Source organism: Periophthalmus magnuspinnatus, chromosome 7 (assembly GCF_009829125.3).
Source record: "Periophthalmus magnuspinnatus isolate fPerMag1 chromosome 7, fPerMag1.2.pri, whole genome shotgun sequence".
Taxonomy (NCBI): Eukaryota; Metazoa; Chordata; class Actinopteri; order Gobiiformes; family Gobiidae; genus Periophthalmus; species Periophthalmus magnuspinnatus.
The window spans coordinates 25,365,411-25,384,243 of record NC_047132.1 but is presented as its reverse complement, the minus strand read 5'-3'; the positions used below and the strand labels follow the sequence as shown (position 1 = coordinate 25,384,243).

The window sequence follows — 18,833 nt, the reverse complement described above, 5'->3', positions numbered from 1 at the left end:
TATTATAATTTTGCTTCATACCATCAGCTCTGTTCCTTCCACAGGTCCTTACTGATCAATGCAAACTACCTTAAAAAGAGCTGCTATTTAAGTGATGCTCAAACATTTTACACCAAGTAACACATAAAAATATTAGGACTTCTGAGTGCCACGAGATCTAAACTGAATCTAAAGCAGGACTATTTTGGGCTAAACTAGGGCTAATCCAGGTTTAACATAAGACTACACAATACTATGTAAAAAACAAGGTACCGACGCACAGAGGTACCACAGTTTGAAACCACTGCTCAAATCTATTCATCAAGATATGAAATTTTGCCTGTCCAATGTGTTATTTCTTCACTTCTACTCGATGTCCCTTCTAGCTATAGTAATGATGAGATAGTGACAGACAGAAGTGTGTCATTCACAGGTCAGTGATCAAATGATATCCCTCATCAGACCATGAAATTTAAATAAAAGTGAATAGTTACAGTGTGTTTTAGAAATATAATCACATTTAAACTAGTACTATAACTAAGATGACTGAGTATGACTAAAATGGTACATGAAGTAACTGAAGTACATTTTTAAAGTTGTATTTACCCATTTCATCTTCGCTTTACAAAATATTTTCCTCTGATTAGTTACACCAGGCTAAAATAACATAAATCTTCAAAGTTATGCCGTTTGTAAAAGTGTCAGAAAAGATGAGTGCTGGATTATTGCTTTGGGGCTGCACAAGTTTTGTTCAGAACCACGGACAGCTCCTTCTTGAATCCATTCCCTTTTTCTTATATTGCAGTTCATTTAAGCTGACTGTATATCTGTGGGGGCTAGGCCTGTCACAATAATTACTATATCGACTCATCGCTCAATATATGAAAGCTGGAACAATATATTTCGGGGCTCAATATCTATCGTGTGTACATACTCTTTGCAATAGTGGGGAGATTTTGGCCACTTTTCTGTACAAGGATAAGATTTGAGTTGTAGAAGGTTGAATAAATAACTTCTATGGCTTATTATTGGTTCATTCAGCTATTTATGTTTTGAAGCTCATGCCTTTTAATGATACTGTCTATTAAAAATTGGTTCACGGAGATTATCCTGCTTTATGTCTGTGGCATAAAGTAGTTTCAGTGTTATTGTTTATTGCAGTATTTCTCTGTAGCAGTTGTGACAGGGCTAGCTAGGGCTTCACCTCCACCACACTGCATGCATCTGTCCTCTCCGTTGCCCCTTGCTGTGTAGGGTAATAGCAGTGTCACAATATTACTCATATTAGGAGAGGATTAGTGGAAGTCTTAAGGATGTAGTTCTGTGGAATGGGTTGCCAGCTCCTGCACGCAGCTTATATCACTGTCGTCCTGTTTTTTTTATACACAAGGAGCAGAGCCACCCGCGCCCCTCAATACGATCTATGGAGAACATGACACATAGGAGCACCCCCTTCTACCAGCCCCCCTCCCACATGCTGTTTTCATCTTGTCTATTGAAGTGTCAGGGTGAAGCATATCTCAGAGAAAAACAGCTTTGGGAGGTGACACCTGAGGATTAAGTGCGCTGGTCCAATGCTGCGCAGTGGAGATGCTTCAATGGGTGTTTACTATAAGCTAGCATACATGTACCTCCAAAGGCAATAAGAGTGGTATTCGTGACAGCAAGCAAAATATGGTTGTAATGAGACAAGTAAGAAGCAGTGAGATTTTTAGGGATGAGAGGCAAATAGCAATGTAAAGTTAAAATGGCCAAAAGCAGCATTAGACATACTGGGTAACAACACCACGGGACACTGTTGTTTATAATTGAATAACTTTTTTGTTATAATTAGCAGATGTGCCTCTAGAGCAGTATGTTGCCTTATATCTGACATGTTTTTGAGCAAGACATGCACATTTACCTAAAGCTGCATTTCAATTTTGGGGTCCATGGAAGTACTTTTTTTTTCCTTCTTCTGTCAAATGTGGTCATTACTTTGCCCGTACTTATCTCACTACCACATGTGCATAGTAAGCTACTTCCAATACAAAGATATTTGTCATTTGCAGAATACTGATGTGATGCTATGTTCCATCCCAGCCATAAGCTAATACTTACCATAATAATACAACTAAATGTGTATTTATGAAGTCAGAATATGTGCAGCATAAGTGAGCTTTATCCCCTCATAATCTCCTCACAACCACACCACACACTCTTATTGTTATGGTCCTAAAGTACATAATGCTTCACAGTGAATACATAATAGCACAATTAGATGTAATTACATGTGCTGTAGGCTTTGCCAACATAATTAGGCAGCCATAAAAGAGCTGCTGGTTACACTTATGAGAACATAATCAAAGTCTGAAAGATAAAAGGACAAAAACACACAAACATGAAAATGGAGTAAGGAAAGGCCTGCAGCACAGCCAGGATACGGGACAAGAACAAAAAGTGGGTTACTGTAGAAAAGTATAGCATGAAAATGGGTGGAGCGCTTCATCTTAAAGGTTGCGCTCATTGTCTTTAGTCGATATAAAAGATGAGCCAATACATGCAAAAACAATAGAAGAATAGAATAATTATTATGATGAAATGCAATGACAGATTTGCAGGGTATTTTATTATGTTGTTTCTTTTTTATTTTATTCTCAAGTTTTTAGTGTCCCTATGTTGTGCCTGGCCACTTTTATAGCCCCTGTTTTGCTCCCAGCTCAGAAGTTTAGGAAACACTGCTCTAAAGAAATGCTGTCAACCTCAAGTAAGGAGAAATTTACCAACTTTGATCAAACTATATGATATTTGAACCCTTACAACGATCATGGCTTCAATGGAGTTTCTTAGAACTTTCTTTTTCTCTTTTTTTGGGACTTGTACATTACAATAAAAATAAATACACAAACTGATACTTATCCAAAGAAATGCACCTTCATCATGTCATCGCTCCTATAGGGTAAACTACAGCCTCGGAAACCAAAACTCTTCTATAAAATCACTATGGTCTGGAGTTCTTTGGTCATATCTTGCAATGTTACACAATATTTCAGGCAAGATTCACACCAGAAGGTAAGAATTGCTGGGTTTCCAATGACATTATAACATTTTATAGGCCAATGATATGCGATCTTCTGAGCGTCTTCAGTTCTGGTCAGATTACTGGTGAACACTGCCTTATATCTATCTAAATGGAGGAGCTAACTACACTGAAACTAAAAACACTGTTGTAGGCTCGGTCTATTGAGCTACACTAAATGCGCCTGATTCATACTTAGCATAATCATTCAAGCCCCTAATGGGTGCTTCTACACTTATTAGCATCCTGGTTAGCCCTATTGTTTTCTTTGTTTTGATTTGGATCTGATTTTTGTTGTTACACAGTTAGTTCTAGGGTCTAGTCACTGATAGAAATGATCAGGTTCAACATTTGTGCATGTACTTTTTGGATATTTCATGGCAAAGTACAATGTAATTAATAAGGAGAACTCATCACATACTAGAATCTGAAAGCTGCCAATTCATTTTAGCCCTTTAGTCCAGTAGTTCCTTTATTTTCACCTAATTGGTTCTGTACACAGCAGCACACTAGTTAGATGTGTCTCAAATCTAACACTCACTTTTATTAAAATTAGAAAACATAAAATAAACCACCTATTAAAATTCTAATTAATTAAAAATATGTAGAATACTCCAGTTTGTGGTGTTGTTTTAATATTTATTATGCTTCAAAATTTGCATTAGTGTTATCATTGTGACACAAACCTCTCTCTATCTAAACACAGAAACAGGCTTATCCTCTGGTAAAGTATTTGTTTTACTTGTGTTGTTTTTAACATGTTGTTAGTGGCATCCACCCGCAGCTCCCTGTCCACTGCCTCATCTTTAAATATTTATTCCTTTTAGCATGACTCTGCAAAACGTCATAGAGATACAATTGGACAAGAACTAGTGGCACTAAGAAGTTATTGTGTACTCTGCATTAGTCTATTGAATCTTTCAGGTCATCTGAACACACACAACTTAAATGAACACAACAGCATATGACTTGGACTGGGACACACTGACTCGAACACTCACAAGTCCAGTGCTAATCACAGTTCACTATTGGCCCCGGTTTCTGATTAGTGCTCATTATTGTTGTTGATGGATAAAGCTGCAGGAGCCTGAGGTCTGAGTGCTGTTAACTAGCAATGGACCACTCCTCTTAGCCTTGAGCCGTAGTGAACCGGGAATACTGAGGGACACTTGACAATGAAGCCACGTACAACTCCATACACAACATCACAGTGCAATCAGGTGACTCTGTTCACTTCAAACTGATTAGGAAGGCCAAGTCGGGGTGTTTTTTTTTTTTTTTTTCCTTTTGCTGTCAACTAGTTATGTTATCATTACATCTTAGAATATTATACTATCTTAGTATCTGTTTTATTGTCTAAGCCCAAAGATGTCAAATAGAAAGTATAGAGAAAGTGCAATTGTACATATTCTTTCAAACAATGTTGTTCATACTGGAGATGGACTGATGTGTTTTTTCATGGGTGATGCTGGTGTCAATCATTTATAATACAGAGCAACCGATGGCCAATAAGCTTTGCCGTTATTTTTTGGGCCGATTTTGATTATTTTCCTCAAATTATGTAATTTAAATTAACTACTTAACTACTAACTAATTTTTATTTTAACTACTACTACTAACTAACTAGTAACTACAAACTGACCCACAGCCCTTTTTTACCGCTAGAGGAGTATATCTCTTTTAGTGCAGTAATCTCTTTGTATTAAAGTGTTAAAATAAAGCTTTGTGTGTATGTTCTAGGCAGCAAATCGACCAAAACAAAATATCGGCCAGTGCTGAAATTTCAGGCCAATACACTAAAAAGTGTGTACATGACTTGCACCGCTGAAAGGTTATCCACAGTTTGCACATTTACTGGCAATGACTTTACTGCATAGCACCAGCGTAAGTCAATCATAATTACATAAAGTGACAATGTGTTAGCCTGTTAGCCTGTTAGCCTCTATAGCCTTGTGTTTGGTCTAGTGCTGGTCATTAACAGTGCAAATGAAGAGCAGCGAGTTGACAGGGCCCTGGAGTTACTGATGAGGTGTGATGAATGGCTCTCCACTCCAAAACATGGCACCTCATCACTCAGCTTGGACACAAACACACACTCCTCATTGTACCTTATGTGCTTTATCTTATTCTGTCCCTTATTAACCCACTGCACAACCACTTAGTCTATTTTTCACTGCCGTTCATTAGACAGTATTGTGCTGGCACTGCAGTCACATACAGAAACATGGAGAACAGTGTTAGCACATACAGCTCATTAGATACACAGATGAAGTCTATGGTAAAGCTTCATTCTGTCTTCAGTTTTGAGCTTAGAATTAGCAATTCTTTTTGTCAGATAGCTTTACTTCCTATAGTCGTCATCAGAAGGTGTAGTGGCATGTCTTGTAGGCTGCTTTACATGTAGGGGAAGCTTACGCCCCCTACTGTCTGTCAATTTCTCCAAGACTGTATCCCGTGTGTGATAAAGCGTATGCTCCCATAGAGTGTGAAATAGAAATGGCCAATAGACAAACAAGAGCAATAAAAGAACAAGCAAAGCAGGAAAACCCGACCATTGCAAGAGACAAAACCACATCATGGACTGGAACAATGCCAGGGTCATCCGTGCTGAAAGCAACAAATACCACCGCTGGATCAGAAAGGCCAAGAGCTGCAAACGAGGTCCGAGGAGCCTAACTCGTGATGAGGGAGCGTACACCTTATCACACACATATCATGCAGTCCTGGAGAAGGCGTCAGACAGTAGGGGGCGTAAGCTTCCCCTACAAAACCAAGTAAAGCAGCCTACAACACATGTGACCACACCATCAATGTGTCACTTCTGAGGAAGGCTACAAGAAGCAGCTGAAATGTGTAAAGCATCTAAACAAGCATGTCTGAAAAAAAAAGAATCACTAATTCTACGGACAGGAAGTGCTACGTTTTCATGTTTTTAACACTCACATGATGGTTAATTGTTAATACAGGTTATAACACGTGTTTGTTGGTAACTTGAAATTGAAAATAAGCTTAACATCAAAGGTAACATTCACGACAAATCCTGAGTACGGTAAATTGAACGCAAATAAATCCAAATAATCATTGCAATTACTTTTTACTGCGACATTAAAGCTACCGCTACTCCTGTAAATTATAATCGCTAATCATTTGTGCTTCCACCCATAATGAATTTTACGCAGCCGGCAGCAACTTAATCTTGTGATTGATCATAACCCATTTCATCTATTAGTTCTCATTTACTCATTTAGCATCTGACGAAAAGAAAAGTTATCACCAAAGTACAGAGAAATACCCTGAACTTCAATTTTGTTAGAAGTATTATTACTAGAACTTTATGCTATGTTCCCACAGGAGCAGGTTAAATGGTGTACAGTATGTTTTAGGGTTAACATGTACATGATCTAAACTATTCACACTGTGGCTGCTAATTACTCTGCAAATTGAAGTTTTGTAACTCCAGGCTTTTGACATAGATTTTATTGATAACATAATATTTCACTACATGAGATTTATGGTTAGCTATCCAATTTTTATTCTCATTAACACAAAAACACACTCGTATTTTACGCTTTTCAAAAATGATTACATGAAAGAAAATGAATTACTAAAAAGGCATGATTTAGATATACTCATTTCATCAAAAGAGCTATTTTAATCAAGCAATTCAAATGTGGCGTTTCTCTATGAAGCTTATCATAAACACCTCAAGCTTTGGATGTGTGTTTTTTTTTTTTTTTTTTTATCAGTAAGTGCTAGCATATTGCAGTTATTGGAAATTATTCATGATTAATCGATCGTGTTGTTATTCATCTTTAATAAAATCTGCCACTATTTTCAGTATACCAACCTTCATATCATGTCACCTTCATATCAAAAGCCTGTCACAGTAATTACTATATCTTTGTAGACGCAGGGTTATGTTATTTTTCTGCATTACAATATGATTTGAGCTGTGGAGAGTGGAATACATAACTGCTATGACTCATTATTGATACAAAAGTCAGTGGCATAAATACATTTTAATATTATTGTTTAGCAGATATATTTTCTCCCTCAAAATATCACACTTTTGTTATTTGTTATCAAAACCTCACGACTGGGCTGCATAAGTTCTTCTGCTCGCCTTATACACCAGCTCTGGGGGCGCACAGGGGCTGAGTAAACAGTGGCTTGCCTTCCCAACCTATGTATGACCTATGTAGACTTGTATAACTGAAGCAGTAATGGAGTTTGCTCAGGCTGTACCCCGGCGTTCTACAAGTCCTGATGTCATTAGCTGTCACCACTGCTGTCCCATTTGGGGAAAGAAACATTGTGTGCAAGTGTATGTGCATCTTAGTCTGAAATGCATACACAAATACAGCATGAAAAAGTGGAAAAGTGGAAAAGGAGAGAACGCTGGTTTGGAAACCGTAGCAAAAAAATATATGTGCTTGGATGTTATGGCTCACCTTTGGGAGGAGGGATAAGAACACAGCTGCCGGCAAGGAATGAATTTACGGGGCGCGATCTCCCAGAAACAATTTCTTTATGTGGGTTACACACATTCAGACTGGCTCCTTGTCCCCCCCGAGGCCCCAGAACACCCCGCACTCTGCTGCAAACCGCCAATGAGATCGCCAACACCTTTTATAGGACACCAGATTTTTATTTATTTTATTTATCCCCAGTAGCTTTCCCTTGCATTTGTTCTTCTTACTGCGTGTGTGTGTGTGTGTCTCTGCCTGCGTGTGTGTGTGTGTGCGCGCGCCCGGTTTTTCACTTCTATACCTCATTCTTTTTTCATTTTTATCCTATACAGCTACAGCGGGAGAAATGCAACACGGACTGTACTTTTTATTATATCCGGGTGGCTCTGTCTCATACGATCCACAGGGCACAGTGCGGAATGGAGGGAACACAACAAAAAGAGAAGCCATTTTTGAGAAGATGAAAGACTAAAAATAATGAAGATTTGTCTCTGTCTGTGGTTCTGTCTAGTTTTAAGAGATTAGTTTCTGATGAGTGCACTTGTTTTTAAGTGATGCTTTCAGACTCATTATTGCAAATAGTCTAATGTGTGAAAGATGAGATGTTTTATTTATTGTTTTGTATTAATTTATTATGCAAAGGCCTGTCACCATGAATACTATATTGATTTATTGTTCAATACATGACAGATGGAACAATATTTTTGTTTTTTTTTTTGTTTTTTTTGCAATGTGATAAGACCTGAGCTGTAGAAGGTTGTATATATAACTTTTATAACTCATTATAAATACAAACTAATTACTTAAGTGTTGCATTCTGCTGTTTAGTTATTTCAGCTCATGTCTCTTAATATTGTACATTTAGAATACATTTTGGGGGGATAATTCTGCTTTATGGTTTGGTTTGAATATTATCGTTTATCATGTATAGTTATTTCAGCAATATATATCGAATTTCAAAATGTGTTATCGTGACAGGCCTGATTATTAATTGTATTCGCTGTGCTGCTCTTCGTTTAAGTCTTGCACTACTGACTCTTGACCAGGTCGTTGTTATAAAAAAGACCTACCTGAATGAATAAAGGTTTAGGAGAAATGTGCGTAGACTGGAGAAGGCATACAGAAATGGTTTTAAAGTTATTTGATAGGTTATAAGTCTTGCTCAAACCACATTAGCATAGCAACAAATGGAAAACAAATATCATTACACAGTAGTTTGACAAACACCGTGCAAGTACTTCATAAATTACATTTCATTAGATTATTAGATAATAAAATTAAACTGATAACTAACTTGTGCCATATCTTGGGCAGCCTAACAAAGATGTGGAGTCATATATTGTTACACTTCATCTCTCACAGTGAGACTAGGGTTTGTTCTGTTTTTCATCCAGGTTGTCTTATTTATTTGGGAGTACTGCAAATGTGTACATCATAATTTCATTGCATGCATCATTATTGGACACACTTCCTCCTTAATGTGTCTCCAAATGTCATTTTGATCCTGAGCACAAACCTCCTCCAGATCAGCCCACTCCTCTCTGCCCTCATCCTCTCAGTCATGGCCCAGCCTCTGCAGCTTCAGCACAAGAGCGTGACAGAACACAATCACTGCTATAATCCAACACACTCCAGTGTCCAACCAGCTACACACCACAGTCACCGACAAGACCTTTACAACTACACAAAGCCGTTCATAGAATGCGCTATTTATGTCTTGTATGTTTCCAATAAGTTTTCACCAAGACTGTTAAGAATGAAAGATGAGGTGAGGTGCTGCTGAAGCCCACAAATGTGCACAGACCATGTTCTCCTCATTCATTATACGTGTGTTGAGGGCTCCCCCGCAGCCGCACTGTACTGTATATAGAACGCACAATCTGCTGCAACTATTTTAAATGTGATGACAATGACAAGTAGCTGTGCGTCACACCGTGGCTTAAAGGTGCGTTCAGCAGGAGAGGAATGTGCACGGGATATTTATCACATTGTGTTCGTGAGCTTCTTCAGTGAAGATACAATAGGAAAGAAGGCAAAGACCCTGGGACAGCAGCTTTGCAGTCATAAAAACCGACAAAAGCGAACAGAATCCATGATATGTGCTCAAATATGCAAAGACTATGCGCACCGCGTGCGCGTGTCTTTGGGATGGAGGGAAACTGTGTAACATATAGACAATCGCGCTCATTTTTCTTTTCCATTGAATGCCATTATTATAAGTTAAAGCACACATGCAAATAGTTAGTCTATAGCCTGCTTTGTCAGATAAAAAAAAGTCAGCATAATCGAATCCCTTTGGTGCGTAATGGGCTGTTGGAGTCTTCTTGAGCCTTCCAGGATCTTTGTAATTCACACCTGAGGCTGAGAGGGATTTGAGACGCTGCGGGGGCACCTACCTGTTGGTGCGGTGTGGTGTCGTTCAGCCCAGCCGGTAGAGCTCTCTCCTCATAGCCGCTAAGCTCTCCGACACGGAGGACAGCCTGGCATTCCCGTCTCCAAAAACGTACAACGGTTCTTGTCTCTCGGTCCTCCGCGCGCGCTCGCACTCCGGATTGTTCTATAGAAGCAGGAAAAGTTATTCCATCCCTATCCACCTCGGTGGTCTGGAAACAGACAAATAAACCCGTGGAGAGATGGAAGCTCCACGCGCTGCTTACTCCTTGCTAAGAGCTTGTTCTCTCAAAGTTCCGTGCCTCCCCTTCTCCTCTTGAGCGCACCAGCATGAAACGGAAACTTAGTTATTGACCCACGGCGAAAACCGTAAAAGATCCGGGCCCAGACTAATGCGTTTTTTATGTTTGGGTTTCCTGTTTAAAGTGGAGTTCAAGTGGCGGGACAGAGGTGCGATGCGGACGGAGACTCGGGCTGAGTGGAGTGCGCGCCTGTCTGTTCTCCTGCTGCAGCTAAACGCTCATCTCTGAAGTAGAGTAGCGCACCCTAGCGGTAGGATAAGGATCAGCGCAGAACGAGAGCGTCCTTCATGTAAATGATACAGTAAAGAGAAGAGCCCCCCATATGTTCTGCACCAGGACATTCAGGATACATGATATGAGTGTGTTCTGTCAACACAAGCTTCCACAGACAACACATAATACACTGGTTTTCAAACTGTGGTACGACTATAGCACATTGTGTCATTTGAACTCAAAATGATGTTTTAATAACCAAAAGGTGACATAAGGTGTACTTGATATTTAGATTCATCATAACTATGACATATTGTAATTCCTTATTCTTAAGAGAATTAGAGATAAGGCAAAAGAAACAAACTCATAACTCCTAGAATATCTGCTAGTCAGAATGTCTTACAAAATGAGGATTGGTGAATTTTAAACAGTTGAAATATTCCATCTGCCCTGCTCCGGATGTGTCTGCGTACTCTCTCAGGGGACAGGACAGGAGGAAATAGTCGGAAATGTTTGTCACTTGAAGAAGGACAAAACAATATTGGCTCACCCACACACACCCACACCCCTCCCCCTCCACTGAGCTGTGTGAAGTTCAAATTAAATTGAACTCACTTTAGCTGTATCCATTTCCCCCCAGATTTCTTCGCCACTGAGAGAGTGATAGACACTGTTCTCAGCCAGCCCGACCTGCCACTGTCTGTATGTGTGTGTCTTCAACTTCCTAAAAAAAAATCTCTACAAATGACTTTTTCCATAGCAGTTCATTTGAGGAGGCTATACCCCACTGGCCCTGTGTCTGTGTGCGATACGCTGGGCTAGTTTTCCCCCTAGTGTCCCCGGTAACAGATGGTCAGCAGAAGGTATTAAGGCCATAGAAGTTAGGCAGGGGGTAAACTTTGTTGTGAAGTCTCTTGCTTGGGGAGAAAGTTGTAGAAGTCAGGCTTGCTGCTGCTGTGGTGTGAGGATAGTGTATTTTTACAAAGCTTGTGCGAGATGTAATCGAGGTGATGATGTATGGTTGCGCACATGGCTGACAGGGTAATTGATCCATAGTGGGGGTGTGTGCGTGGAGGCCCGCTGCCACTCGTACATCATTCCAGCCGGTGAGCTAATCCTTTACACTGACAAAGAGTTACCATCACTGAGGTCTCCGCTCCTTCAGCCTCCCTTTCCTCTCTTCTCTTTGCACTTTTTTACCAACCAGCGTGTACTTGAATTCCTCATTGCACCGATCTGTTGACGGAATCTCTGTAGTACGCCAAAGCTTCCTGTTTTTCAGCTTTGTCAGACTCTTTCCAAACACCAGAAATCTCAGTTTGACTAAATATGGCATCATTGTAGCATCATTGGTCAAAATTTTGTGGTGTTCTCATTGAAAAAATGTTGGCTACAGACCCATTTGATAAGCATGACAAGATTGCTGTGATTTTCTGTCATCCCTTCATAGAATTCCTCTAGAGCTGGAGGACAGAATTCTACAGTGGAATTTGTCAGATGGCAGATTTGTGGAGCTGGTTTATGGTTAATAACTTTGTAATGACTGGGCCTATCCACATGAAACAAAAACAGAAAGTGGTGCCATTATTCATAGACCCGATTAGACCTGACAGTTTATAAAGCCAATCCCTAAATGTATGGTTCAACATTTGTAGGTGATAAGAATATATCTTTTAGAAACTGTGAACCTCTCGTAGAAATATATACAACCCCCGGCCATACATCTAAAATCATAACGTCATTCAAATTTAGAACATGAGGCAACCTGTGAAATAATTCTATATGAACTTAGTTATTACTTTCATCTTGATTGATATTTCTTTTTTCTTTTTTCTTTTTTTTAACCTTTTATTTCATTTTATTTCCATTGTGTTGTGTGTGTTATGTGACATTTATCAAATATTTCATCATTTATTTTGTTTCAACACTGTTCATTCCGTATATTTTTCAATCCAATTCTGCTTTTCACGGTTACAACCTACATGCGGGATTGGTCCTCTGCCTCATTTGCTGGCAGCTCTTTCAAACTCTGCATGTGCACTGTTAGATAACAAACAGAAACCCATGCATGAGCCATCCCAGATCTGCTTGGAAGGCATCAAAAATCAGTCTGATTCCAGTGGGATCGATGGCATTTTGCACACGGCCCACACACTCTCAGCCTGGTGGCCTTCCAGTGCCACTGCACATTTGAAATGGTCCAGGCTTAGGCCCCAGTGCATTTCTGTCACGAGAAGATAGAGGGTGTCCCGAGAGAGCAGCTTTGCAACAACATGCCTCCATTTTTGTAGTGAAATACTGACATTTACTCTGCTACACCGTGTCAGTGGTTGAAGAAGTACTCAGTTTTGTTACTTAAGTAAAAGTACAAAAAAATACTCAAGTAAACGTATCAAATGAAAAATCTACTTAAGTAAAAGCATTAAAGTACCTGTTTAAAAATGTCCTTGAAGATAAAAAAAATACAAGTATTTTGCAGATATTTTTAAGTCTTATAAGGTTTCAAATGTATTGATTTTGATAAAGATTTGTATTGAATTTTGTTCAACAGAAACAACTGAATCGATAGTTGTTCTTATTTTTCCTGGCTGTATTTATTTGTATTTTAGTTTGCTTAAATTATGAATGTGTTAAAAATAAACCCTTCAGCTTTTCAGCAGATCTCAGATAAAAATTAAAAATGCATTTTACTTTTCAGCCTGTTCGAAAATGTAGTGGGGTAGAAAGTATAGATACCTGCTCTCAAATGTAGTAAAGTAAAAGTAAAAGGTATCCACTTTAAAATGCACTTAAGTAAAGTACAGATACCTAAAATGTGTACTTACGTATAGTAGTTTTAGTACTATTTTTACTGTGTTCCACCTCTGCACTATGCAAATATAGTAGATTACGTTTACTTTGTACATGTAGGTCAGTGGTATTTACAAGTGCTGTTCCAGGACTATATTTTACACTTTTGACTTCATCTTGAATAATGTTGCAATACAGAGGTCATATTTCATGCAAGACTGCCCTATTTGCTTTTAATGTCCAAGCATCCTTTGATGGACACAAAATAAATGATTGCCTTATATTATGATTCTTTGTACATTTGTACTACAGAAATACTTTTTGACTAGTCAACAATGCTGATCGTCATAAACACTATCATTAGTTTATTGTTAGTCATTGGTTTCAATGGGCTAAATGCAGAGTAAATAATCTGAACAGGACAGATGAGATGGGAATAAATGGGGATCATGAGATAATCCACGCACATGTGGAGATTGACACGTGGCTCTGCAAATCCTCATAATTATCACTGTGACCATCAGACAAGTGGCAGCTGCTCCGGCTTTTGATATGCAGACATGTTTTTGACAATAATTACAATAAATGGAAAACTACCATAGCAAATGTATTCACTTGACTCTTGACAAATCTAATATTCTGGTGCTGCATTATGGAAGTAGAAGATAAATGTGCAATGTCATTTATATATAGCATACTGTATTATAGTCCACCACTATGATACACCATTCTGGAGACACATTTCCAAATCATCATTCAAAAGCATCAAACAGACTCATTATTTCCCCTCTCTGCTTTGTAATGTAATATTTGGCTGACAGCTACCTGTATTTTTCAATGCATCAAGTTTGGCAGACTTTCTCAGCAGTATTAGCACATGAAAAACAGCAGCTGGGATGGACCTGGCTGTGTGTGTGCTTGTTTGTTCCCATATCATTTGTAGCAGGTCTCATAATTCTGTGCGGCCTTGTTTGACTGAATCAAGTGAATGCTCTGATGCACTGTGTATCTATGTTCATATCTCTGAATATAATTTTGTCTACATGGGAAATTTAAAGTTTTGTTCCAACTACAAAAAGCTGAGGATGCCATTTTGTACTTGAAAAGTTCCTAGCAGGACTTGGAATAATGCGGTACAGTAGATCACTTATCAGAGGCTGTAAGTTGAGTTAAAAGACGGCTCTGCTCTGGGCCAAGAACACTTTATCGCAGATAGCAGCAGGGTGCACCCTCCCCACCTCTCTCCCTCTGCCCCTCTGTCGGTACCACACTTCTTTCACTCACAGATGTAAATGTTCAAACGGACTCAATTCTTCAAAGCTGTGATGAGCATAAAAGCACAGTCTCCACCCTCATTGCTAATTGATGGCCTTGCATGGCTGCATGAAAACCCGATGCGGCCGACTTGAGACTGATTAGAGGTAACTACTTCCATTACATTTTACATAAGGGATGTCCCAGACACACTGTACTCCTTTAGTCGGATTCTTCTCTTTAGAAGACACCAAGCACAAGCACGTTTATGAGGCTGCAATAACTAAGCGTTGACTATTTTAATAATCGTTAATTGTTATCTGGAGAATAAACTCTAACACATATCACATGTCAGTGATGTTGTTAAATCAAAATGAGACAGGAAGAACATGTTTTGTGATTTTAAATGATATGAAACATGTGAATATTCTCTATGAACAAGACTTCACTTAGCCTATTTTAAATTTAAATTGGTTCAATCAAACATATTGCTGAATAATCGTCTGCTGCAAGAATTGTTAATTGCAGCCCTAATGTTTCCTGCTGTTAAGACTCTAAGTATCAGATGTAAGGTCATGAGGGTTAAAAAGTGAACAAAGATCTCTACCAAAGCAAGTCCCTCTTCATCATTCTTCAAAAATACTTCAAATATTTGACATAAAAACACTCATAGGTGTGATAAGCCATGCCCTTCTTCAGTGGTCCACTCACGCACCTATAGGCCCAAGGACACAGTGGACAGCTGCTCTCAGTCTCTGATAAACACAGCACTCGTGTCTTTGTACAGGAAATGAAGAAAAATGTGTCAGAACAACGCTCACTGCTGCTCTCTTCTCCAAATGCCAGGCCTTTATGCCTAGTCCCTGCTTGTCAAGCTCCTCACAAGTGCACATACAACAGGATGGCACCCGGGCACCTCTGCTCAAGTCTGCAATATGAAACAACACTATTCTTAGACACAGAGCTGAGCCGGTTACACAAGCATATTCAAATGAACCAGCATGTGTGCACAGAAAAGTAACTCTCTCATTTGGATCAGAGAAAATTAAAACACAAGTGGAAATAGGAATTATTTGGGCAGAACCATCAGGGTAAATTTTAACTTTTATGCTTTCTTAACTGTAATCTTGTAAACAAAAACAAAAAAAGCTTCTATGCGTCTTATAAGGTGCTGGATATGTACATTTTCAGATAGGGATGTCTGTCACTTGCTGGTACTTTCAAGGTACTGTTGTAATTGATTAAAAGTAAGATTTAGTGATTTAATCTTATACTGTGAAACATTCCAGGCAAAGCAATAACATCACCATGGGAACAAGCAGGTGGTGTACCTTCCACTAAAAAGGTTACATCGTGCCCTTTTAAGACAGCAGAAAAAAGAGGTTCAAGTTTGGCCTCTAGCCTATGTTTTCATCAATGTAAGATGTTAGTTTAATCAGCCCCACTCACTGAGATATACAGGGCTATCTATACAACAGCCTGCTGTCATAATCCCAAACCCTTCTCTGAAAACACAAGAGCCATAAAAGTGTGGGATTACACTGTTCCACTCTGCTGCTGCTTCTTCACGATCTGCCTCTGCTCCTGCCCCTCTGTAATCCTCAGACACTTCTGTCTGTCTCCTCACATCCAACATCTTTTGTGTTGGGAAATCTCATAAACAGCTTTAGTTCTTATCAAGATGGGATCAGAAAAGGAAGCTCAATCTGGATGGGAAAGATGGATTCAAAAGCATTGGTGTCAGTTTATTAGTTTCATTTTATATTTTGAGTCCCCCTAATATGAATACAATTCTGATGTAATTAAGTCCAAGTTTCACACATAGATGATTATAAATATTTAGATTTTTTTTCTGTCTTGCAATGTTTTTTGGACCTAAATATTTGTCTCTTCCTCAAGTGGAGCAGTTCAAGTATCTCACGGACTTGGTCATGAGTGAGGGAAGGATGGAGCATGAGGTAGACAGGTGGATTGGTGCAATGTCTGCAGTGATGCAGTCACTGTATCGGACTGTCGTGGTAAAGAAGGAGCTGACCTGGGAACACCTTGGGGTCCCACCGGAGGAGCTGGAGGACAAGTCTGGGGTGAGGGAAGTCTAGGAATCCCTGTTTAGACTGCTGCCCCCGTGGCCCGGCCCCGGATAAGCACAAGAAAATGGATGGACGGATGGATATTTGTCTTTTTGAGCACCACCGGGTTTATAGCCAAAATACATCAGGTCTAAGTAGGACCTAAATAGGAGCATGAGAAAATATCAACTCAAGCTAATTTGTTTCACGGACAAGTGGTTACTAAAATGACACTGAAAGTGGGAGAGTGAACAAAATGTGCTCTTTTTTGTCTCCCCCTTAAGTATTTTAAAGGACTTTTTGCAACTTTGGAGGTATTATTACTTTGCCTGCAATGTTCCACAGTATGCCATTAAGCATATATCTTTCCTTTATACAATGAGAGGCGTTCCTCAAAACACATAGAAAAATCCTCTGGATGGACTCACCTCTCCACATATCTCACCTGTGTGATCTGCTCTGTTTATTACTATGGTGTGGAACACTCCACAGCACCATCACCATTTCTAGAGATAAGCAAGCGTACTCTCCACCAGAAAAGTTACACAGTGCACCTTTATGGAGCGACACAAAAGTCAGGAGATTGAGTGTGGTGAACACTAGCAGCTTACTCTATAGAAAATTCTGCAGTCAGAAGTCACCCATCTATGCACGAACTCCTCTGGCTGAGTACATAAGATGGATTAGCACAAGCTTTACATATTATACAAGAGGCATAAAAGTTTCACTCTCTTGTCAGTCCCTTGTTTCTATGCTAATGCAGCTCTCCATTACCAGAAAGTTCGTAACATAAAACTATTTTGGCCTGAATTCACTTTCATACTGTGCTAAATTGCCTTAAACTCTTTCTCGTACACAGATAACCCATTGAGGGAATGCAGGGTAATGGACTGAAAGCAGTCCACTGTGTGCATATAGTCTGCCAGTGGGACACACTACATTCATTCATTTATCTTTCCCAGCTCCCTTGTGCTTCCCCTATCCACCTGCATCTCATGGCCCCAACTTATCACTTTAACCTCCAAATTCCCCCATGACAACAACTACTCATGATTAATGGAAATACACACTGGCTGGCCATTGGCTAGGATTACTCACTCTTCTGCTCTTTCCCTCTTTTTTCCCAGTGGTGCCTTTAAAAGACACTAGGGGGAGCCAAATATTAAACATTTTGGAGTAACCCACCTGTCTATCACCATAGCACAGTGTTGAAACCGAAGCAGAGCCAAGATCGGGTAGGAGGGGAATATACCAAAATGTCATATTAAAAATTATACAAGGTGCAGCCGACATTTTGAAATCCCAAATCACAACAGACATGCATGCTGGAGGCCGGCTGTGCAGGTAGAAATGTTATGGGGGTTGTGTGTACTACTTGGATTTCAGTTCCCTCTAGTGGCGTATCTCGTCATTCGATGAATATTGTTCCACATGTGGCACTGAACAAATATATTATGAAAATTTGCAATCATAATCTTGGACTAAAATAAAAGCAGGAATGAAACCAGTTTTCACAGGTTTCTCCAACTACACCCCTCCTTATAGTCCTGGACGATATGGCAAAAAAAAAGGAAAAAGAAAAAGAAAAAAAGATATTTTGATCTGATCCTGAGACGGTCTGTTATTTTGATGAGATTGTCATATCCTGTGCTTTTTTGTTTGACGCAGTCCTGTGCTCAAGCTCAAATACTTTTTCTTTTTTTTTTTACTTCTACTTTTTACTTCTTCAATTGGGCAGGCTCTGTCATGCGAGTGACAGCTGGATTTAACCAGTCACAGTGAAGTGTGAACATTGAGAAGCAGCAGATGGCTCCTTCATGGAGGATAAAAGGAATATCACCCCTAACAGCCTCACGCTTTTCACTCTTTCCTACCTTACACTCACTCCACAAGATGTCGTTGTTTGTTTTCTTACAGTAATTCTCAGCCCATGGTCCTGGGTGAGAAGAGGACACAGTGCACCTTTCTCCCATGAGCTAAGTGCTTGTTGGTCATGACAGATGACTCTTCATCGCCTGCTCCCTCCTCTTCTCTGCAATTGCCCCACAGTCACCTGCAAAATGCAAAGTCTGTTTTTGCTCATGTTTTTACAATGATGGTTTGATTGTGTGGCCCGTAGGTGATTATTTTATGAGAGCAGGACCTTTAAAGCGTAATTTTATTTTATAAATGTATTTTTAATGGCTTTATTTTGTATTTGTTCTTAGGCTACATCCATATCATGTACACCCTTCTCTAGGCTATAGTGTAAGTAAACTAGACATTTTGAGGTTAGGTCTGCTTAAATAAGCTAAGATATTAGAGTCCT

At 39.4% G+C, this 18,833-nt stretch overlaps 1 protein-coding gene across 2 annotated transcripts in view; it reads right to left on the bottom strand.

Moving 5' to 3' along the window:
- LOC117374184 (chemokine-like protein TAFA-2) overlaps positions 1-18,833 on the bottom strand; it is an 84,528-nt gene that overhangs the window by 64,342 nt on the left and 1,353 nt on the right. Inside the window, exons 1-2 of one of the 2 annotated variants that reach the window (XM_055223138.1) lie at positions 10,164-10,364; positions 9,903-10,063 (exon numbers count right to left, since the gene is read on the bottom strand). The exons of the other annotated variant lie outside the window; for it this stretch is intronic. The gene's annotated coding sequence lies outside the window, so the exon portion shown is untranslated. Of the gene's footprint in view, positions 1-9,902; positions 10,064-10,163; positions 10,365-18,833 lie in introns of those variants that run through there. 2 annotated transcript variants of the gene reach the window in all.